A 24,292-nucleotide genomic window follows, 5' to 3' on the forward strand; every position below is an offset into this window, starting at 1 on the left:
GTGCCTTGGGTGAAAACCCACACAGGGCCTGCGTTCACGCATCATCACCTCATTGTTTGCATCTCTGGCTTTCGTTAGCTCAAGTTTTAAACAACCTGACCTGATCCATCAATGGCTATTAGCCAGGGCAGGGATGGTGTCTCTGGCCTCTGTTTTACGGAAGCTGGGAATGGGTGACAGCGGATGATGGCTCACTAGATCGTTACCGTTCTGTTAATTTCCTATGAAGCACCAGACATTGGCCATTGTTGGAAGACAGGATACTGGGCTAGATGGACCTTTGGTCTAACCCACTATGGCCGTTCTTATGTAAAATAACCTGACCTTAGAAAGATGGGAGGAGGGGAGACAAGGGAGTAGCCCAAAACTCAAATTACAACCAAAGCACCTTTAAACAAGTAGCCTAGTCCATTGCAGACGTGAGCTCTGTATTTTTCAGGTCAGTGCTTCGTTGGGAGGGTCCCTGCCCTGGGAAGGATCAGACCAAGGCTCTCCATAGTGGCAGAGGACAGGAATCCAAGCAGAGATCTGGAACTGAATTGAGTCCAAAATACAGTGGTTAGGACTTATTACTAAAAATATATTCTCACAGATATGACAGCAGAACCCTGCTAATTACTAATGCAACAGGTGCTCTAGGGTCTGATGGGACAGACGCAGAAGATCCTCTGCCAGTGAAGGACTGTTCCCTGCAACCCAATTTTAAATGGCCCAAGTGCCAGGGCCTCCATCACTTTTCTTGGAGGACCATTGTAATCCAAAGAGGTCATTGTGAATAGGTCTTCCCCGATATTCAGACTACATTTTCCTTGGTTTAATGTCATTCTACATTCTGTTACATTCCCCTCGTCTACCTCAGGGGGTGGGAGAGGAGAGAGAAAGATCTCCATGGTCCTATTTCTTCTGCTTTTACAAAATGAGTTTTGGTTTCCCCTTTCCCCGACAGCTGAGAAGACAGGACACTATTGCAAGTATCAACACCTAAACACAAGCTGCCCCAGTGACCAGTCCTCCTCCAGTCTCTCTGCCCCCCACAAACATCAGTTGCTGACAACACTATACTAAGAATTAAGCACATGTAGGCCCGATTTTCAAGCCATCTCAGTTCCCATTTAGGTACCAAAGTAAGCAGCAGGGTTTTCAAAAAAAGCTCACTGAATTGGGTGACCAGCTCTCTGAAAGTCTGGCTGTAGGAGTCGCAACGGTAGCTGCTGCTGAGCATTTTGGAAAAGTTTGGCCACCGTTATGGATGCTGAGCCTTGGAATATCTAACCCTGAGCTTTTTTGTACATCTGGCTCCAACTACTAACTTTCAAGGTTAACCAAAGAACAAAGCCACCGTTCCAGACAGCACTACACATAGTCCAGCAACACTCAGCTCATACAGAAGCACCCATTAAAGTCTAGTCCTCCCCATTCCCTTTTCAAACACACGCAGAAGAGCAAGGGCAACAGATTCAAGCCAGACAGAAAAATCAATACCCAAAGTGAACGTTCTGGCCTTAAATGCTTTTTTGGAACATCTCTAGCTAAGAGCGGGTTAGTGGGGGAGGGGGGGGAACAAACAAACAAAAAAAACCACACATCCACAACACACAGCAGTTTAAGAAGAACTGCATTTGCTGTTAGGCTTTTCAGAAATATAGCTACAAATTTACGGCCTAGGAACAGGCAGGGGACTTCAGATGCTCCGCACATTTGTCATTCAAAGACTCTATAAGTCTTGCCATTCCCTTCTGAATGAGATACAGCCATTGCTGATTAGCTACAGGGGAAGCAGGGAGCCGGGCAAGCATGTTCTTTGTTTCCTCTGATACTAACTTCTGCGCTCATGCACCAGACCCCCCCCCCACTCTTCCCAGCAGCAAGATCTTCAGGAGGGGAGCTTCCCACCCCCAACCCCCGCTCTCTGTGGCTGTCATCCGGTAGATATTTTCTTTCCTGTTCCTCTAATCTCTTCCCCCCCGCCCGGCCCCCACCCTCCGCTGCGTCTTTTAACGTCTTTAAACGACTGCCTCCAATTGCCGATGGACACTCAAACGGCTGCTCGAATAACTGGCTACACGAGCGCAGTGTTTCCTGCCTAACAAAATAACCGTGCTTTGCTCCACGGTGGGGCTGCACATAAAGAACTGCAGCACGGCAAATCAGTGAAAGCACCTTCCCTGATGGGAAAGAGATGGAGTTTAAAAAGGAGAGGACAGCTTGAGCCATTATGGCCAGAATTGTGAAAAAAGGCCTCAGATGGGGCAGGGTCAGCGGTTCTCGCTTAACATTGCAGTTATGTTCCTGAAAAATGGAACCTGAAGCGAAATGATGTAAAGCGAATCCAATTTCCCCATAAGAATTAATGTAAAGGGAGGGGGGGGGAGAGAAGGTTTCAGGGAATTTTTTTTCGCCAGACAAAAGACACGATATGCAGTATTTACCATTGTGGGTCGCATATGCAGCTCTCTGTTACATGGGCTGCATTCACACAATAGATATACTACCTGCCTGGCCCTGAGGACGTCACATGGCCCTCAGCGGTATGCTGATGGGACCATGGGTGGAGAACCACTGGGTTAGATTTTCAAGAGAGCTCCCTGTGCTGAGTGTATAAAACGTTGGGTGCAGAGCTCTTTTGAGAATCTGCCCCATGAGATTGTGTCTACGCTGCACACGAAGCACAGGCTCGGACTCAGGTTTGAATCTCTTCCGTAAGTCCACACGCAAACCTGTCGAAGATCAGCAAGCACTCAGGACCTGGGTTCTAGGACCCAGCTAGGGGGATGGGTCAGAGCTCAAGTCCCACAGTGAGCAGGATCCAAGCGCTGTCATTCTGCAGCGTGGATGCAGTTGAAGCTGCAGACCCAAGTCAGAAGGTCTGCCTGGTGGAGCATGGACCCAGGATGCAGTGTGGACACTCAAGCACAGAGCCTACAAGTGTGGGTCCTGCAGACCCAGGCTGCGTGTCCAGCATAGACAGACCCTGAGTGCCCAGAGGGAGCTGCTGGATGGTGGGTGCTTTGGAAAACCTGACACTTATGTCTGAATGGGAGCTGAGTCCCAGATCCTCAAAAGGTACGTAAGCTCTTACTCCCATTGGATTTCAGTGGAAGTTAGGAACCTAAATACCTTTGAAAATCTGGATCTGCGTTCTTTGGAAAAACTTGCCTGCCACCACATCAAAACAATGACCAGCCAAAGGATCTAAGATTGTCGGGTTATTTATTTATTGAGATTTAAAATAGATGCCTAGCCAAGGTTCTAGGTGCCCTAACACATCACTGATGAATGATGCTGGGATTTTATTGCTTTGAGTACAAATACACTCCTCTCCTCCCCTTCATTGTTATGGGATGCGTATCCTCAGCGCTCACCAAAAATCCTATCAAACGAGGCCTAGTGCAGCGTGCCTGGAAGGTCACCAAACACAGGCAAAAAAAAAAACAAACAAAAAAACAAACAAACCAAAAAACCACCAACAAATCATAAAATCAACTGGTAACAAAATACTGACCAGTTGTAACAACAATGATCTTGGGGGGAGGGGGGGTGGAACCACTAGTAAACAAAAAATAAATACATCTTAACTGCATTGAGATAATAAAGCATCCCCATCTGCTTTCAAAGAGCCCTTGAGAGCCAGGTATTTGTATGCTCCTAAGTATGGAGTAGAGGAGATCTTCAGTCTAGTTGGCGCTAAGGCAGAGTAAACTTTTGTATCCCTGCAATGGCAGCAAAGGCTGCTTTTGTCGTGAAGTGCCTTGCGCGTGTATCCATTGATACCTCTATATTTAGGCAGGTGTAATTCCCACAGAGATAAAGACCTTGTTTTTCAAAAAAGCAGCAGCATCATACATACATTACAATAGCAAACATCAGAAAACAAAGACTTTTCGAGAGAGCGCTTAATCCTTGGGGTAGCTGCCTGGTAAATCAGAACCTAAAGGACGGCACTGACTGTGAGGAGGCGGATGGCAGAGAGCACAAAAAGGAAGCAGGCAGTTTGCCTATGACCAAGGAATGCTCTCAAATCTCCCCCCCCCCCATCTTGTACACAATCCTAGGGTTAGAAAACTATTGCTGGGGTAACCACAACATGCATTTGAGGGGTCCAGGAAACGGCTCAGTATTTCACGCCTCAGAAGCCCCGTAAAGTCTAAAGGCATTTCAATCAGCGCTTGTTATTTTACAGCGCGTCAGCAGTTGTTTCTTGCTCTACATGACTTTCCTGGGCCCTTTCCCATTCTGCTGCCTTTCGGAGGAGGAGGGCAGACCCACTGAGCCTTTCAATGGCATAGCCATGGAATTATGATTCCCTGAACAGACTCATACATTGTGGCTGATCTTTCTATCACGGCCCTGCCTTTTGCTTTTCTCCCTCTTCGATTCCAGCAAAGGAGGAGACAACTAAAGGATGGGAACCCCAACTCAAAGTCTAGCCGTCTGGGGACGGCCAATGCATGGGGTGAAGTAGTAATCCCTCAGAGCTGGACTTCAGCTCCATCTGGGGTCTGCTTAGCTGAGGCAAAGGGCACAGAAGCAGGATCAACAAAATACAATTAATGTCTGCTTAACTGGGCCTAACCTATAATGAGAGAGAGCACCTCCCCCTAGTCCAGGGCTTCACACGCTCTCTCACAGTGTGAAAACACAGGCTCCTAGACAGACTGTCTGCTGGACAACTCAGCTCGCATTCGGGCTTGTGCAAACCACTTCCCCTCCCTTTTAGCGAGTTTGTGCCAATCGCACGACATCCCCGTTGCACCAACAACCCTGTTGCACCGACAGCCATTGGCTACGTGAGGCAAAAGTGCCATGAGCCAAGTGCTGCATGTGGTTTCAGCTGTTTTTAATGTGACTGAGCTGCAGGGAGCAAGGAGGAGCCAGCACCACGTGGCCAGCCATTGCTCCACGGGCCGCGTGTAAGTACTCTACAGACCACAGAGCGTGAGAAGCACTGCTTGGTCCAGACTCATTTCCTCTTGCCTCAGAGGAGCAGCGTATGCAGACAGCCTCTGAGTGCGGCCCACTACGGGTATGCCTACACTGCAATCACAGGGGGTGATCGTGGCTAGTGGAGACGGACCCAAACTAGCTTTAATCCAGCTGGCTTGGGTACCAGAGTAGTGAAGCCAGAGAATCATGGGTTTTAGTGTGGGCTGGGTAATTACTTGGGCGAGTAGCTGCAGTGCCCAAGGCAGGAAGATTCAAGCTAGCTCAGTATGTCTACACAAACTGCAGGCAAAAAAACCACCACACGGCAGCAAGTCTCATAACCTGGGCCTACAGACTTGGGCTCGTGGAGCTTGAGCTATGGCGCTAAACCTAGCGGTATGGACGTTCCCACTGAGGCTCTGAAACCCAGTGAGGGGTTGGGTCTCAGAGCCCAAGTAGGAACATCTACACGGACAATTTTAGCACCGAAGTGTGAGCCCACATCTGTAGACCCGGGCTCAGAGACTTGTGGCCGGCCACAGGTGGGGTTTTTGTTTTTGTTTGGTTTGGTTTTTTTTGCAGTTTAGCTGTACCTTAAGGGCCGCAATGTCAAGAGCTATGGGACTGGTTTGTTATCACAGCCTGGCCAGCAGATGCAGCATTGCCAACCCCAAGCGTTCAAAATTGAGCTTGGAGTCACATCTCCCGAAGTTAGGAAAGGGCTTAAAAACCCTGAGATTTTACAAAAAACAAATCAATACATTTGCTTTTAATAGGGGTTTCTGAGCCTTTCGGAGGCACTCACATCATGCTAGCAAGCTTTTCTCTGCAACTATAAAGCTAGAACCCTTAATAAAACAGAGCAAAGCTGAGACTGTCACGTATTCACAGGACTCCTGAAGCTAGGGCTTTACGAGAAACCTCCAAGTACCGTGACAAAACCACAAGTGTGGGGCAACACGGAGATGGTTGCTAGAAAGAGCAGAGAGACCCCTGGTGTAAGGCTGAGGATACTAAGGATTAGATCTTTTCGCACACAGAGTAGGCTTCTTAATTTATAAAGAATTACTATCCTCCTGGACACAACAGGGGCCCTGAATGCTGCGGTGTGGGTAAGGAAAGCACGGGTGGGAGGCCAGCATTTAATATAACATCATTCCCTAGCTCTTATAGAGCACTTTTCATCAGTGGGTCTCAAAAAGTAGGTCATTATCATCCCTATTTCATCGATGGGATAGAGGAGTATGTCTACACTACAGAGATTATACTGGTATAGCTATGCCAGAACAGCCCCCTAGTCAGCGTGGGAACACCCTCTCCCTGAATGAGATTAGCTACGTCAGTGGAAGCCCTCTTCCATCAACACAGCCGTGTCTACACTGGGGTTCTGTCGGCATAGTGTGACAGTCACACCCCTGACACGAGTAGCTATGTCGACGTAACTTCTCAGTGCAGACTGAGCCTGAAGCACAGAGAGGTGAAATGCCCAGGGTCACCCAGCAGGCCAGTAGCAGAACCCAGGTCGCCCGAGTCACAGTCTTCTATCCACTAGGCCACCTAGGAACCCACAGCCACACCCCAGAGCAGAGCTTCGAGGTGTGACCGGGTCAGTGGATTCACTGACACTTCCTCTCTGTGGAGGAGGGTTGTGACACAAGTGGCGTCTACTGCATCCCGGAGGATGCAGCAAAGGCCATGGAGTACCCAGGAGGAAAGATGCCTCCCTCCTCCTCATCTTGTAGTGCTTATGCAGTGAGCCCACACGCTCAGATTCAGTGTGGGAGATAGGATTTACCTGATCTATGAAAGCACAGTAGGTTAATGAGTCATGCTTTTCACAAGACCTCCGCCCTCAGGGTGTTATTTAGTCCCTTAATAGTGGCAAAGAGTCCTGTGACACCTTACAGACGTATTGGAGCATAAGCTTTCGTGGGCGAATACCCACTTCGTAGGATGCATGCACAGCTACCCCCCTGATACTTATTCCCTTAATGTGTGTGGCCATTTTAAACTGGCAGTATATTTTTTGGTATTCAGTATTATTGTGCAGGGACCAAGTCAGGTGTTATTTGTATAGGACTTATCTAACAGGCTAAGCCAGCCCCCAGCTCAGAGAAACACTGCCCAGACTGCTAGAGCGATCTCAGAGAGGGAGGCCTGCAGAGCCAGCCACTGCACCAAGCAAACAAATGCAGCAGCTTCGGTTGCTGCAGCACAGTGACCTGGGGACAGGAGTTTAGTTCTCCGGGCCCTAGATCAGTGGATCTGAGCATCCTTGACCTATTCCAGGTCATGCCCAGTGTTTTGCTACAGAACGTCTGTGCACCGACACAAAAATCAGAGCTGGACAAGGCCTACTTCATCTTCAAATCTATCCCCACCCTGCCAGGGAAAAGCTGTTCCCTGCAACGTGTGTTCTGATGCATTTTCTCCTCCCATGTCGAGAGCAGAAGGAAGTTCTCCCAACTGCCAGCAATGTTGTGCAACAGAAGGGGGTGAAGAGGACACAGCTCACAGAGCTCAGTTGTGTTTTCCCCATCATGCCTTTCCACTGAGAAGCTGTGGCACCTGAAAAGCATGTTCCTTCTGCAAATATAATTGGGGGAGAGGGGAAGGGGGAACAATATCATCATCAGATACTGTGGAGTTAATTTTTCAGAGGTGCTGAGTGCCTGCCAATACCACTGACAGCTGGAGCTAGGGTTCTCTGCACTTCTGACAGTTATGCTCCAAGGTCAAAAGACAGGAGCAAGATAATCACCTCCAGTTTGGGTCTGATGCCATGGCACTTTCCTATGGAATTGCAGGGCCCAGGCCTGTGAGGTGCTGCTGAGCACCCATTTGTTTCAGGGAGACACTCAGCACCGTCTTCATGAGGCGTTCAGCTTCTTCTAGGATTGGGTCCGTTATTAAACAGGAAGCCATCCAGCACTGTGCCAATTTACCCACTGGAGATTGGCAAGTTGCCATGCCGGCAGTGTGCATCGGACGCAGGCAGGGAAATAAACTAAACCAATTCAAGCATCTTTCAAGACTGTCATTTCACACTCACGTTTCTGTGCTAGCCGAGTTGACTTTTTAAAATAAATACAACCTGACACTAATTCTAATGGTTTTAATAAATGTTTAATGTCTTGTTAAAGGTCGCCCGCCTACTGTTCTCACTGCAGATTTGTATTAATAGCACATGGGCCACTTGGTTTTAACTGTGTTGTTTCATCAGCATTTCAAACGTTTGGCATACACGTCTCCCAAGTGATGTATTTAAAGAAGAAACACACAATGCACTACATAATAAACTGTCAAGGAGAACAATGGCAAACAGCCAGTCAGCGCAATGGCAGGGGAAACACACAGATTAACATGGACACAAAGAAAAAAGATGGCCTATTTGGTGCATGCATTAGAGAGTTAATAAGCCCGTACAGATTCTTACTGAAAACCAGCAATAAATCCAAACGAATCCTGCTTTTAGCATCACAGGTTTACACAGTGGTTTTAACACTGCCGTAGCAAGTGCCTACCAATTCCTGTAACCAACTTGTTTTATAGATAAAGACTAAAACCGGATAGTAATAAAATATACATCAAAACAAAACATCCCCTTCAGGGAGGCTGGATGTAATTTCATCAAGGGGGTTTTCTAGGTGTTCATCCCCAGAAACTCAAGACGAAATTACAGTTTGTGATACCCCCTAAAGGGTACAGAGTAATTTATTTTCAGCAAGCCTCCTCTGATGAAGCTAATCTATAACCTTGTCAATGTGTGCACTCAGGGCACCGATACAGTCACACCCCCAGTCTGCATTATGCTGGATGCAGAGCCCATGCCCCAATAAGGATGTTTATTTAAAAGCCCAATGCCAGAAGGCTCTTTAAAGTTCCTCCCATATTTTACAAACTGAAAGGCCATTTTTCCCTCCCAGTGATGGCACACAGGCTTCTAACAGGGCCCTTTCAGCAGGATATATCATCTGCCTCAGCCAGGGTAGGGAAGCAGAGCTCCTTATTATCCCAGACTGGCTCCCCTCCTGTCTTTTCTTCCATGCTCATCACCTGATGTAATTATCTGGAAGAGGGATGGATACCTTCAGAACTGCTCCCATATGCTGGGATGCAGCTGGTCTGGCAGGCAGTCCCCTGTCCTCTTGCTCAGAGCGGCTCCCATTTTCAATACACCATGCAAGAGCACTACAGAGGGCCCAACTAGGGGGAAGACAGTCATTTCCAAACCTAAGGCAGAACCTGAACAGAAGGGCTGGCAAAGCAGAGTTTGAAATCAGCCCTTCCCTGCTTTACTAGAAACTTTGATCGCAAGAAACTGAAATCCACACATCTGACAGCCCTCTGTGGCGAGGGCTGCAAGGTAAGGATGGGGGAAGAAGCAACCACTGTATAGAAAGGATGCAGAGAAACTAGAAAGGATCCAGAGGTGAGTGACAAAGATGATCGACGGAACGGAATGCACACCACGTGAGCAGAGGCTGAAGGAACTGGGTATGTTTAGTTTGGAAAAAAGGAGATTAAGGGGGGGATATGATAGCAGTCTTCAGATACTTGAAGAGCTGCCATAAGAGGGAGAAAAGTTGTTCTCCCTCACCACAGTGGGCAGGACAAGAGGCGTCGGGTTCAAACTACAGCATAGCGGTTTTAGATTAAATCTCAGGAAAAACTTCCTAAGTGTAGGAACAGCAGGACAATGGAAGAAACTGCCTGATGAAGTCATGGAAGCTCCTTCACTAGAGGCATTCAGAAAGATGCTGGATAGCCATCTGTCTTGGATGATTAATGTTTAGACACAACAAACCCTGCATGTTGGCAGGGGGGTTAGACCAGATGACCCTCATGGTCCCTTCCACCCTATCGCTCTGTGAGCCTCTCCTGCCTACACCAGCTGCCATATGCGCCAAGAATTTACCAAATGGGTGCAATCCAGCTCCCAGATCATTCCATAGACTACAATGCAAGTTGATTCTGGTCCTACTTGAGTACCGGTTTACAAAGGATTAATGTTACATTATAGCCCATACAGGAACACACAAAATTGTAGGGGAGGGAACGTGGACTTATGGTTAGAGCCGAGTCGGCCTCTCTGTATTCTACTCCTGGCTCTGCCACTGACTTTTGACAAGTCACTTGGGGCCTGATCTGCAGAGGAACCGAGCACTGTTGATTTCTGTTGGAGCTACAGGTGCTCATAGGTTCTGACAAATCCTCCGTGCCCCAGGATTTACATATCCTGAAATTTGTACCGGACTTTAATAGCTGGCTGGGCATAATTTCAACATCCAAGGCTACCATTAATTAGAAACAAAACCTTGTTTCCATCTTTCATCTGTGCATAACTTTGCACCAATACTCAAACCTAGCCACGATCAGCACTCCCTTGACTACCCTAAAACAGCTCACCTTTGGCCCCTCCCATAAATCATCTTCCCACACAGCGAACAGCACAGATCCTTTCCTGAGTTACGGACTTTGGTGCTCACCAGTGATGACAAGGCTTACAGGGCCACTCCTTAAATGCTACAATGACCAGCTTTGATGCCACAAACAAGTGACTGATTGTTCACTTGTACAGTATCACAATGTGAGTCTTCCACGTAATGGAAGGACTTGGTCACAAAACAGTAAAAAGATGAATGGATTTGTGGCATCAGAGCAAATTCACTGGGTAAGGTCAGAGATCCCTCTAATTAAACATAGCTAGAGATGAATAATTAAAAGAAAGTTTTTCCAAGACACACACAGACCACCCCCATTTAAACTATTAAGATCGTTCAAGGGCATATACTGGGGTGGCCAAACCACAGCTTGCAAGCCACATCTCTTTCACAGTTAAAATGTGGCTCACGGAGGCATTCTCCATCTACCAGACTGGGGCGGCGTGAGCTCAGGACTTCTGCCCTGTGATAGGGTGGTGGGGCTAGGGGTTTCTGCCCTGTGAGAGGTGCCGAGCCCCAGCAGGTAAACCCGGCTCCTGAACTTCTGAAGATTATCATATGCAGCTTGGAGGATTAGTAAATTTGGCCACCCCTGGCATATACGCCCAATGCAACCACCACAAAGCCAGAAAGTCCTCATGTATCCCTTGTAATCTACAACCACCATGATATTGTCTTCCCCAGATTATCTCACCCACAACCACACAGACCCTGCCACATTTCCCTTCCTCTCCACGCAAAACATACAACCTTTAACTCTGACCCAGGGGGAAGCAGTTAGAAGTGGATGTTTTAAACAACGCAAACCAGTTATAGGTTGAAGTATGTGGCCACGTGTGTAGGGCAGGGGTAGATTTTTAGAGCACGTGTGTGCGCGGGTGTGGTGTCAGAGGATTATTAATAGACAGAATGGTTTGGGTTTGTGTAGGGTTGGGGGTTTTTTTAAGTGGAAATAGTTTGCAATGGAGTTTATCATTTCGGGGCGCCATTCTTTGCAGCAGTGTTATTTAGGAGACGGAATGAGGAAGTGTGATGCTGTTTTGTTTTTTCAATAGATGTTTGCGGTTACAATCAGATCCACTCTGCCCCTTTCTCTGTTGGAGGAAGAATCAGAGATAAGGGGAAAAATTCTTCTTGCCTCCCTTTCGTAGGGAGCTGAATAAACAGTCTCCAAAACTCTCCTTCCTGTTTCACAGATAGAACTCAGCCTCTTTAAAATGAACTCATTTGTTAAAATGAGCATAGCTAGTTATTTCTAGTGCTGTACTACCTAGGAGCCTCGGACATAGATCAGGGGCTCCCTGCATTAAGACACTGTACAACCACAGAACAGAAAGATGGTACTCTCCCAAAAGAAATTATCTTGCAACTTTGAAAGCCCCTGCTCCCAAGCATTCTAGTGGGAGCATTATTTTCCTAGAAAGACAGGACCATAACAGTCCCCTGGCCAATCTAGCCTCTGACAGCAGCTGGTACCAGATGCTACAAAGAAAGGCGCAAGGAACACTGTATAAGGTAGTTATGGAATAATTGGCCCATAGAGAAAGTGTCTTCCTAACCTTCACCTGCTATAGATTGATTTATGCCCTGAAGCATCAGGGTTGGTAACCCTTCCAAACATTTTTTGAAGGGGGGTGGAGAGGGATGTTTGGGGTTTTTGTTTTTGTTTTTTTTAAATCCTTACTAATGTAGCTCTAGCTGTCCTAAACAAGGGCCAGATTTTCAGAAGAGCCCATGCACCCAACACACAGAGCTTTTCTTAAAAAAAAAAAAGAAAAGAAAAAAAGAAAAAAAATCTGGCCTAAATGGGAATTGAGCTCTTTTGCGAATCTGGCCCATGATCCAATTCCACAGGCAGACCCAACTGGACAAAGACCCAAGGTAAGGAGGAGGAAACAACAGGAGGTTGATTTTGTCCTTCATAACCTTCTGTGGGAAAGAGTGAAGCGGTTATTGTGAAGACCAAAGACAGTAAAACTTGCTGAGGGGTCTTCATTAAATATTTATTAAAAACAAAAACAAAACCCACACACACCTCACTCAGTCCCTGCCTGGTTTTTATAAGCCTGTGAGTGAACAGATATTTTATCCTTATGATGTTGCGGGTCTGGAGAAAATAAAGAGAAAGTAGCCTCATGATTCAAGTGAAGGGCACAGATTACCTTGATGAAGTGAGTCCTGGATAAAGGACCACTTTACCTTTGTGAATTAGCAAAGGCAGGAGAATGGTGCTTAGTGCCCTGTGGTCCCCTATTCATCTGGCTGAAGTTAATTTTCTTTTTTAAATGGGCATAGTAGGATTTTAGCCCCAAGCAGAGACAAAAACCATAGAATATAAGGAAGTTTGATCAGTGACTGCTTGTAGAAATAACAGTAAATCCCAGTATGATGCAGCCAGCTTTTGGAAAGGTGTTTCCTGCAGTAGTAATATTTGTACCGAAGGGGGAAAAAAAATCTTTACTGGTGGAGTTTGTAAGATCCCTTGGAAATGACTGCAGTATCTGGATGTCCTCTTCAAAATATGGCTGCAACGACTCTTGAGAGGGAGTGGAAGCTTCCGGCCTTAGAACAACCCTGATGTAAAGACTTTCCAAACCATAAGCTACACATTTCTCTCTCCATTTGCGCTTTAGCAAGCTACTTAAGCTAGTGACCCTGCTTCAATCACGTGACTGGTCCAGTGTCAGGCCATGGGATTATTCACACAGAGCGAGGCACATGCCTAAGTACCCCACTGAATGAAAACCACAATATAGAGCTGTAGAGTCTTGGACACCAATGAGAATTATCCCAGTTTTGCAGGGCCTAACCAGTCTCCATGCTGCTACGTCTTAGGGCTGATGGGATGGAGTGGATCCTACTGTAAGACACGAGGGAGGAGTAGAAGCAAGCGGCCCTTGCTCTAAAAGGCACGTGAGCTGTTCAAACCTGCTCTTCCATAGGCCATCCAAAAAAAAAAAAAAAAAAGTTGTACCCTAATGGATTATTTATGTGTTTCCAGTAGTGCCCACAATGTACGAGGACACTGCTGGACAATCCAGGGCGACTGCTTGATTTTCTGAATGACTCCTACCGCCAAAACAGGCAGAGCTCTTCTGGAAAATCTGGGCCTGACTGCAGGCGACGAGCCCTTCTGAAAATGCTGGCTCTCAGGTCGAAGGAAGAGGAGTTCGAGCCAAAGCCTAGTGACGTCAATAGGAGCTTTTGCGGGCTTGGGAGCAGGCACGAGGTGGTAAAATGTAGGAAAGATCAGAACCTCAGCAGGTTCTGCACGATACAGCCCAGACATCAAACATATTGCTCCTGCAATAACTTGGAATTCTCTTTTGAGGCTGCAAGCAAATAGAGTCAGCCAGAGGGAGCCCATATGTTGGGTGAGGTGGACAAAGAAACCAGGGGAAGCCACGGTCTATAAATTTCATCCAGCTATTTATATTGTGTCTATCACTGTGGTATCTGGAACCAAGATGGAGTTCAGGTCACGCTTTGTCTAGTTTATAAGAGCATTTACACTTCCTGCTAACAGTGCTATTGCCAGGCTGCCCTTCTCAACACCCCCTTGTGGGGTGGCATGGGCTCCTGTTATTTTGGGTTATGAACTGTTTGGTGGCCATTACAAACAGCTGAAGGCCATTCTACAGCTTTCATCTGGGATTTTTCAAGCAGTGGCTTCACTTTGCGGTAAAACGCCCACTGATTTCAACTGGGTACAGCGAGGCCAACACAGAGTGCGTCTGAAAACCCCATCCCTCACGTTCTCAACACGAAGACTTCCAACATAGATAGCGCTTTGTAACCATGTCCCCTGCACCCCTCCCTTACAATTCTGTCTGGTGGAATCTGTCACATGGACAATTTCTGTAGCTTGAAAACCCAACCTTTATACTGCTTTTCACCCAGAAGTTTCAGAAAGTGGGTTAGCACTGGAAAAGGACACTAATACATAGAGGTGCTTCAGAAATCTCTCACACCCCCCCCACACAGGGCCTTGTAGCAACCGCTATCACACAGGCTTTCTTCTGTGCCACATTTCTAAACTGCAGTATGCGTGGGTGTAACCAACTGACCTGTAGGTTGAACCTATCCCAGAAGGTAGCACAAGACACTTGGGCCAGTGTACTAACAGCAATCAGCATTTCTCCACACCCATAATCAGTCGGCTTTGCAGAAAGAATTGTAACAACGATATTTCCACACACCGTTTGATTGGATACCATCTTCCCTGACCAAGGGGAATAAACTCATTTAGACATGGAAAACCTTGGTGTCTGCTTTACACGCTGGCTACTGATCTCCGAGCTGTCCACTGCTAACACTAAGCTTTTTGTGAACACTTTGGGCCCAAGTCTGTACTCAGTTTCACTGGTGTCAATCCACTGGTTTGGATGAAGTTTCTCCAGATTTTACTGCAGTGTCACAGAGCAGAACATGGCTTTCTGGATTCAACTGACAAGATTCCCAAAGGAAGTACACTGTATTGATAAGGGCCTAAAATTTTTTTTATCTATTTTCTGTGGGAACAGCATGTTGGGATATGGAGAAAAAAAAATTTTTTTTTTTTTGGAGCACTGAGGTTTAGATTTAAATGAACAGTAGCTATATTAACAATGACATTTCATGAGGAATTTGGCTGAGGGGTCAATTCAGGAGCGATCCTAGGCCTGTGTCTTTTCAGTGCTGCAAAACTGGTGGAATAAAAAACCTTTGCCTCATCAGGAGGAGCATGAGAACCAAACAGTTTTAGACTAAACTTTGGATCTGGATTCATGCGACCATTATTTAGCACAGCATCAAAGAATTCCTCCCTTTGGATGCAGAGTTCAGCCCGGACAATGCAATTTTGTAGCTATAAGTGTTCAGAAGCTTCTACACTGGACTAATTACCCCCAGCCGAACTGAAGTTTGCAAGTCAGTATGGCACTACTGAAGTGTGCAGAATTAATAGTATTGTCAGAGAGCTCAGAAGAAGTGGCAGACTGAGGAGGGGTAAGATTGAATAGTATTTTTGCCCCAGCTCCTTTTGAAGAGATTTAATTAATATGATGAATATATATAGGATGCTTTCAAGGATAAGCAGCTAGCTTCAAAAAAAAAAATTTTCTAAGCATGGAGTTGTGTGTAATCTGACAAACATTTCCACTGGAAGAGCAACTTTATGCATTTGTGCCGCAACACACGAGCCTGTCCTATTGGTGAGGCAGCAAGCATATTCCTTACAGGTGGAGGACCACAGAAAACACTTTTGCAGAAGCCTTATCTGGTCTCATGCTTCTTGACCCATAGCTAGACTGCAAGAGAGTTTGTATGAATTTTGATTAAACCTACAGTGATACTTGGGAGATAGGGTGGCAGAGCTATTTCTAGTGGATGATTGCATGATCATATAGACCAGCAGATGGTTTCAGTCTAAGGCCCCAATCACACACGGTGTTGCACATAGGTGAGCCTACGATTTCATCAAGCTCCACTCATACTGAGCTCTTTATTTCTCCAAATCCAGGAGAGGAGTTAAAAATGTTTCCTCCCTCCTACTCCGACTCTAGTCTAGGCCAATCTAAGTGAAGACGGGCATGAGACCCTCTGAACTGGAGGTAAACCCTAGCAGGGAAGACAGCAGCAAAGGAGACAAAAGAGGAGGCACAAACACAGGACTCTATTTCTAGGGACAAGCTGGCACCCGAAGACAAATGGGGATGGGGAGGAGAAGATGAGAATCCAGGGGACAAGGACTGCATCCACAAATGCATCTAGTCTTCTCATCTTGTGGGGAAACTTGGTCAAGCATTCTGGTCGAGGGCAGTCTGGAGGTTGAGTGTGCTTTATTTAGGTATTCCATTTTTTCCTTTAAACCTCAGTAGGCTCAAGTAGGGTTACAGATCTTCCAACCTGGGGATGCAACCTGTGTAGGATCACGATTTTCAACTATATTAAATAGGCTACAAGACATTTAAAAACATTAGCAAACTGTACCAAGCTGAAAGAGGGCAGGAGACCCATAAACGATTCTGTCATGGAGTCTAACTTCAAGGGGCAAGAATTTCTACTTACACAACGAACGCATAAGTGCTAGCCCCTGGGAAGCCAATGCCCAGCTCTCATAGCATCCTCTAGGCACAGTGTCCTTCCAATAGTGCTAAATGGAGGAGGATCCAAGCTAGATGAGTTGGGGATATCCTATTATGGAAAAGATTGAGAACCACTGCTCTAGAGCAACTGGCACAGGCAGCTCTCAGAGCCAGGATAGGAGACTAGCCGGACCACTGACTTGATACGACCTGGCAGGTCCCAAAGAAAGGAAAGGTACAATTCTTACGTGCCTCAGTCTCCCCAGACAACAGCCCTGAGTTCTCAGCGATAGCCCCATTGAACAATGTTCTGGGATTGATTCTGCTGCTCACAAGGATAAATATCACCCCACTGCAGACTTTCCTGTTTTAATCAATAGTAAGATGAAGCAGTAGGCTACCCATACTCCCCCCTCAACAACCAAACAATACTCTAGAAACAGAACATCTGAAACTGGAGATGGGTACCCTGGTTCCACTCAGACTCTCCAGGAAAATTTCCCCCAGGTGGGCTGAGCATCCCAGGAGCTCCTGTCATGTGTAAAGACACAGGAAAGGTCTGTCCTGGCGCTCAGTACCTCAGATGTCCCAGCAATGCCACACAGCTAAATTTCACCTAGAATCCTTGCACCAACAGAACTAAAGGCTCAACCTTGCAGATAAGCAAGGACTTAGCCCGTGACAAGCCTCAAACACTTTTGGCATCTCCCAAGAGTTATTTTCTCACTAAGGCCCCCAAGTTGGCAAAGGACTTAAGTCCACAAACAATATTACACACAAGTAGCCTCACTGAAATCAAGGCATACAGTTACACTCACACTTGGTCTTTGCAGGATTGAGACCCAAGCAATGAGTGTCTTAGGGAAGAAGGGAAAGAAAAGTAACAGGTAACATGTACAGTAGCTCCAGCCCCACACAGTGTGTAGCACTCTTAGCCAGCTTTCTGTGGCAAATTCCCCCTTCTCAGAGGTATTCCATGGTAAACTGAGGCAGCATGCAGGAAACACTGTGGCAGGTTTATACAAAGTTTTTAAAACTGAGGTTCTCCTGGAATTAAACTATGAATCAGTAATGTAATCCGTACATTATGCCTTGCATTAAATTTCATATTAACTTAAGTTTACTTTGCATTGTCTCTAATGAGGCAATTGATGTCCTGCATAACTGTATCAGATACATGATCAGGAGCAGACAGCTGAAGTTTTGGCAGCTGGATAATGGATGGTAAGGGCTTTCAGAAACTGGAGAGGAATGAGAGGTAATTGGACATTGTGGGACAAACACATTAGCAAAGTTTTTGCTAAGATTCATCAGTGAAATAAGTAACAATGTTGCCATCATTAGGCTTCAGAGTCAGCATGTCACAGATATAAACAGGACAATTCATGACTCTCAGAGCTATTGTTTCAGGTTCTCTGAAAACTCATCAAGACAAGACCACATCATCTGACACCCTGCTCTCGTCTGGAAGGTCTCCTTCCCAAACATAAAGGATTAGGCTCTGGATCATTTTTAAAATGGAAACTAAGAATCTGGAGCACAATTCGGTAGCAAAAGGCAAATGCCACAGCAGATTTCACAGAGCTACAGAGTACATGGAACCTTGAAGAGTCAAAGAGCTGTCCTAACTGGCCCAGCAACAACAGGTCAGATTTTAAAGTTTTGGGATCCTTTTTGATTAAAGGCATGATGTACAATAAGATGTCAGTTTCCCCCAGAGTAGGTACATAGGGTTCATCTGGTAGTACTGGTAGGAGCATAATGGTCACACCTAGAGGCCCCAACCAAGCTCAGGAACCTCATTGTACTAGGCACTGTATAGACATCTTAAGAGGAAGTAGAGCTTATTTTCTAAATAGACAAAGACAGACAAGGGATGGAGGAGGAAGGAACAGAAGGATGAAGGGACTCATCTGAGATCATGCAGGGGGTCAGTAGCAGAGCCAGAAATAGACTCCCGACTCCCTCTCCACCAGACCACATTGCCTCTTCAACACAGATTCTCAATTCCACAATGAATCCACCTTGCATTCAGTTCCTGGATCCTCCGGTCGCTCCTGCCTTCCGGCCACAGAGAAACGCCACCTCTGTGCCTCCCGACTGCAAGTCCACCGCCCACCAACAAACAACTCGACCCAGAGGGGGAATTACTCAGGAGACTTCCAACAGTGGCAAGAGTCACCACCATCCACACATGAAGCCAGCCGGCTCCAGCACGAGACCGATCAGTGGGACCACTCGGATGTCCAGCTTATCCTGAGTGGATTCCTCACTATCCCCAGGAACTGGAGGGACAGGGCACAAGCCTCCCGACCATGCAACACCCTGTCCCGCACCTGGCTTGATCCCCATGCAGAGAGAGAACCGCCCCCCCTTCATGCAGCAGCGCCAAGGGAGCTCACTGGGCGCGTCACTTGGAAAGGGTAAAAGCCTCTTCCCTACAGGTATCTGCGTTCGGTTCCTGGCTTTGCCAAAGCCTGGCGCGTCCAGCCAGGTAACCTGGGGGGCGGGGGGGGCACTGTTAGTTTAAACTCTGCGGCTGCCTTCCACCGCGCGGAGGGTGGGAAAAACGCCGCCCTCCGCGGGCGGGTCAGTCCCTTTTTAGCAGCTTCCTCTCGGGGCAAGCCCAGCAGCCCCAGCCACCGCCGGGGAGGCCAAACCTACCTGGGGCAGGTGACGTCCCCTCAGCATCTGCCCATCATGCCCCCCCCCAGCGGGTGTGGGAACTCCGGCTCTCAAGGCCCAGCTCTGACAGACGCCAAGCCAGCCGGTGTAAACGCCAGCTCGACGCAGACGGGAGCAAAGACGACACCCCCCCCCACACACACACACACACCGAAATAACAACAACAAAGCCGGTCCCCCGGGGAGATTCTGTGTCCCCAACTCCGGCCCCCCACGGGGAAGGGTCCCTGCGTGACAAAGTCACCTTAGCGCCCCCCCCCCCGCACCGCAGGGGAGGAAGCAGGCGCGGCAAGGAGCCGGGGGAGCAGCACTGGGGGTGGGGGGCAGTGGTCTGCAGCGGGACCAGCAAACCCCCCCCCCCCGCTGTCCTCCCGGTCACTGACCTCATTCCCAGCAGCGGCAGGTCCCCCCCGGGGAGGCGGGGGGGGGCCCGACCCGCGAATTCGAATCCCCGCCTGCCCCGATACAATGTAGCCCGCGGCTGGGGCGCGGGGGCAGGGAAAGTTTCTCTCTTACCGCAGGGCTCAGCCTCGCCCGCAGCCCGGCTCCTCCCGCCCGGGGTGGCGGGGCGCAGCCTCGCCCGGCTGCTCCCGCCCGGCTCCTGCCGCCCCTGGCTGTAATCCGCGCCGAGCGGAGCGTGGGGGAGGGCTAATTCCCTGCCGGCCTGGCTGGGCGGGCGGGCCGGCCGGGGCCCCCTGCTCCCGGGGGCTGCCGAGAGAGGCTCTTTGTTCTGTAATCCCAGTAAGATTGCCAGCCATTCGCCCCGGCGCTAATCCCAGCCCCGCTCAACAGCAGCATCCATTGGCTGCCATTTACATACAGGATTAGCCAGCCCGGCCGGGGGGGGGCCTGGGCATGGCCCGGCGCCACGGGGAGGGGCCCCGGGGAGCAGAGAACAGGGGCATGGTGGAGAAAGGCGACACGGGGAGCCTGGTGGAGAATAGGACAGCGGGTCTCAAACTTTTGTACTGGGGACCCCCTTTCCCCCAGCAAGCCGCTGAGTGTGACCCCCCCCTTCTGCATTTAAACCACAATTTTTATTTAATATGAATTAATTCATATTTAACGCTATTATAAACACTGGAGGGGAAGTGGGGTTGGGAGGCTGACAGCTCGCGACTCCTTCGCCCCCCCCCCCCAGGTGTGAGAAGCCCTAGACTGAGGGCACCAGGGGGAGGAGGGGAGTCATGGCAGAGAAGCACATGGTGGGGCGCCGGGAGGCTGCAGGTGGCCTGTGGCACCTTGGAAGGGCGCCTGCTGGTCTCCTGGCCTCTTCCCCCTTGCCCAGCCCGGCGGCGTGGGGGGGTGCACCGACTTGCAAAGAGAAACAGGGAGAAGTGGGGTGGTGCTTTGTGTATAAGCCTCGAGCCAGGCTCAGCTATTGCGACTCCCAGGTTTTCTGGGAATCGGGTCACCCTACTGTTTTAGGGGGGAGGGCAGTGCTTTTTAGGGGGGCAGTGCTTTTTAGGGGGGCTGGCAGGGATCCCTGAGGCGCCCCTGCACTCAGCCAGCCTGTTGCCACTGCCAACAGTCCAGCTGGCCGCCCCCTCCTGCAGGCAGTCAGGTGTTCTGGGGGGGTGGCTTGTAACTCCAACAGGGACCTCCAGCTGGCCCTGAAAACAGGGAGACGCAGTCACCTGGCCTCAACAGCAGGACGGGAGGGATTCACATTGCAGGCTCCCCTCCTCTCCCTGACCTGTGGGAGCAGGGATCCCCAGCAGCTGGGGTGTGTCCCATCTCCTTGGTCAGTCTGCTTTAACCTCTGGGAAAGGAGTCAGTCGGATATAAAAGGATCTCAGGAGAGGTGTTCTGCAGCATCAGCCAGGCCTCTGGAGGGACACTGTCGTGGCCACAGCTCTTCTGCCCTCACATCTTGTGCCTCCACTGTGAGCAGGGCTGCCCCTCCAGATTAGAGATCGCAGGGCAGCGCCGAGGGGACATACCAGCCCTTCTCCAGATTGCAGGGTATGGGCACAGGGAGTGGCTCCAGAACACATCATGCTCCCAGCTCTCGCCTCCCTTTCCCGGGGGAGCGGCCCTGCCTGCACTGGAATCCAAGCAGTGACCACCGAGCTCTGGGTTTGTACAGCACCGATGGGCTGAAGCAGCTCTGGGCCAGCTCTGCCTCTGCAGGGAAAGCAGATGTCTGTGAAGTGACAGACAGCAGGGTAGCTATAGCTAGAGTGCTTTGGTGCAAATGCACGTATCTATTTATTGTTTCACAGTGTGTCTATCGCCACCTCTCGGTGCATTTACACAGTCCTTAAAAATCACATAAGGCTCCTAGCTTGAAACAGCAACTCGTCGCAAGACCTCAGGAAGCAATCTCCCCACAAACCCACACCCTCAGTACTCCATCCCTCCTGCAAACAGCCTCCTCTGTCCAACAGGGAGAGAATAAGTCAACAGGGAAGCCTTGAACAGTTCTTGCATACGAAGGAAATCAGGCTCTACCAGGCTAACAGCCGAAACAATTTCAAGTCCAGAGGCTCCTGCTCTCCTGCCAAACGCCCTGCAGCTCCAGTACTGGGGTATCAAAAGAAACCATTAGCAACAGTTCAACTGACCGCAGCTGGAAAAGGAGGATAGGCAGGTATTTCAGGTAGCCTGGGCTTAAAGTTGTTTGGTGTTTGAGATCCAAGCCGTCACTTTCTATTACAACCAGAAACACCTTGGAGCAAGCAAGCTGTCACATTCTGTCCTAACTTCCAAGTTGTCTTGAAGGATAGTCCCATACAGTATTATTTGAGGAATGGATTACAGCAAAGGCTTGAATAACTCCTGCATGATCCACACTCAGAGAGGAGACCCCAGCATCCATCTAAGGTTTACTCTAGCACAAATATATTTGACTGCTGGGATATATCTAGGAAACAACTCTGCACCTTACAGGGAATTATTCTTGTCAGACACTGGCCATGAATAAACCTTTGCTGGTTTCAAAGCTGATACAAGCTTCACATGAACATCACATCACAACTAAACACCCTGTCATTTCCTAAGATTAACTACCTATATACCAGCTCCTCAAGTTGAACAAAGATGCCTCTGTGCTTCCCAGTCATGGGAAAGGTAGCATTTCTTAGTCGCTGTAGCTCAAAGGGATGACCAGAACAGTCCACTCCAAGTCTGTAGTGTCGTTATCCAGCGTGCAAAGGCCTGAAAACCCGCAGGGAAGATGCCATATCATGAAAGCTCCCCCATGCAACGCTGTAAGCAACCTGGAACACTTCCATTCATATATTCACAGCAGGTCAAACAGCCGTTCTCCAGCTCCGCATGCTTACACTTCTCTGCTTCCATGTGCCCTGGATGATATTAGCCTTCTTGCAGCTCAGGGACCATGGGATCACAAGTCTTTTATCTTCCAAGAGCAGAATAGGCAGAATCATTGACTCCCTTGGGATGTCTTGGGTTCTGTCTCAAATGACAGATCTCTCCTTTGGCCAACCAGCAGTAAGGCATTTCCAGCAAGGTGGGTAACTAGAGATCTTGCTCAGATATAGCCCTCAGTTTTACACAGGTAAATCAGAGAGGGGTCTATAAACCTGTGCCTTAAACAGGTTCCTTCCCCCAAGATTAGGGGGTTTACTGACAGAGGTTCATTACCTATAAAGGAAACACCACCAGATCAGGGAGCAGCTGCACACAGAGCTCCAGAAAACCCAAGGGGAAAGAAATGTAACCGAGCCCTAACCTGAAATTACCCCCATCGTTAGCATTGGAGAGAGAGAGACAATAATGACACAGTGAAATCCTCAAGAGCAGAATAGGGAGGACCAGCAGCTGGGAGGCAGAGAATGAATTGCTCCATGTAGCCACTACAGGTCTCTTTGTAGGGGGCCAACATCAGTTAGTCTGTTCCTTGCGTTCATCTGCTGATAAGCGGTCATATTACACAAACGTGACCATCCTATGGTGCCAGAGGGGAACACACACCTGGCGGAGACGGGGAGGAGCTGGGATGGTGGAGGTGAAAACAAAATGCCAACTACTCACCTCTTTGTGGGAAGTAGGAGCTGGAAGAGGCTAAGACTGGACGAGAAGTGACTCCTTGAAGTGAAAAACGACCGCCGCCAGGATAGCGTGGCATATTAGGGAGGGAGTGGATAGGGCACAGGACAAGAAAATCAGGACATTTTTAACAGTGAGGGGAAATCAACCAGGGGAACAACTTACTCAGGGCTGTGGTGAATTCTCCATCACTTGCAGTCTTTACATCAAGCCTGGGTAGATTTCTAAAGGAGACGCTATGGAAGTTACTGGCTTGTTGCAGAAGTTACTGGGTGAAGTCCTTTGGCCTGGGTTATAGGAACATAATGGTCCCTCCTGACCTTAAAATCTAGGAATCTATACCTGCCTCTACCACTGATCTGCTGGGTGACCCTGGACAAGTCTTGTCCCCTCTCTGCACCTCTGTTCCCCTCCCACTTTTTGTTTGTCTTGTCTATTGAGATTGCATGCTCTTCCAGGCAGGGACTCTCTCTGGCTGTGTGTGTGTGCAGCGCCTAGGTGCTCCCTGCAGTACAAATATTGAGAGGCTTGGGATGGAAGCTGCTAATTCTTACTAAGTGATGCTTATTCAGATCAGCGAGGAGTGGGAAGGTGTGATTTGTTTTGTAATGCCCTAAGGAGGTCCTCGGAGTTCCTCTTTGATCCAATGCCACGTTCCTTTTGAAAAAAAAACCCACAAGAAAAAATAAGTAAGTGTTTGCCAAATGGGGAAGGACTCTCTGTTGGGGGGGAAATTACTATGTTCAAGCATCTCACTGGGTATTAAGTGATGGGAAGTTAAAACAAATCAAAAACTATTTAAAAAAATAAATTGACAGTGTTTTAACCTTTCAAGTTTAAAAACTGCTGACTTTTTTTTCTTCCAAACGTATATTATGCAGCTGCTCCATTAGCTGGATTTTGTTTTAAATACGTGATGATTTACTAGTGCTCCAGGGCCAAAGGGAGGGAAAAAAACATTTTAAGAGAAATGAGTTTACGTTTCTGAAGCATGGAAGGTTTTTTTAGTCTCCACGAAGCTGTTAACAACTCTGCCTGGAGTGCAGTTCCATCAGCTTGGAGAAATACTCCAGCAACCCAACCTCACTCGCCCTGTGCAAACCCAACTAGAATACGCAAACAGCTTTGCTGTGCAACCCCAGGGAGTCAAGATTTTTCACC

General features: G+C 48.4%; 1 protein-coding gene across 4 annotated transcripts in view; it reads right to left on the reverse strand.

The window, feature by feature from the left end:
- GTF2IRD1 (GTF2I repeat domain containing 1) overlaps positions 1-19,774 on the reverse strand; it is a 174,402-nt gene extending 154,628 nt beyond the window's left edge. For 3 of the 4 annotated variants that reach the window (XM_084651275.1, XM_084651274.1, XM_084651272.1), the window contains exon 1: positions 19,634-19,774. The gene's annotated coding sequence lies outside the window, so the exon portion shown is untranslated. The remainder of the gene's footprint in view (positions 1-19,633) is intronic. The other variant, XM_084651273.1, reaches the window with a different exon arrangement.
- Between the last annotated feature and the right edge of the window lie 4,518 nt (positions 19,775-24,292).

Source organism: Lepidochelys olivacea, assembly GCF_965140295.1.
Source record: "Lepidochelys olivacea isolate rLepOli2 genome assembly, chromosome: 17".
NCBI lineage: Eukaryota > Metazoa > Chordata > Testudines > Cheloniidae > Lepidochelys > Lepidochelys olivacea.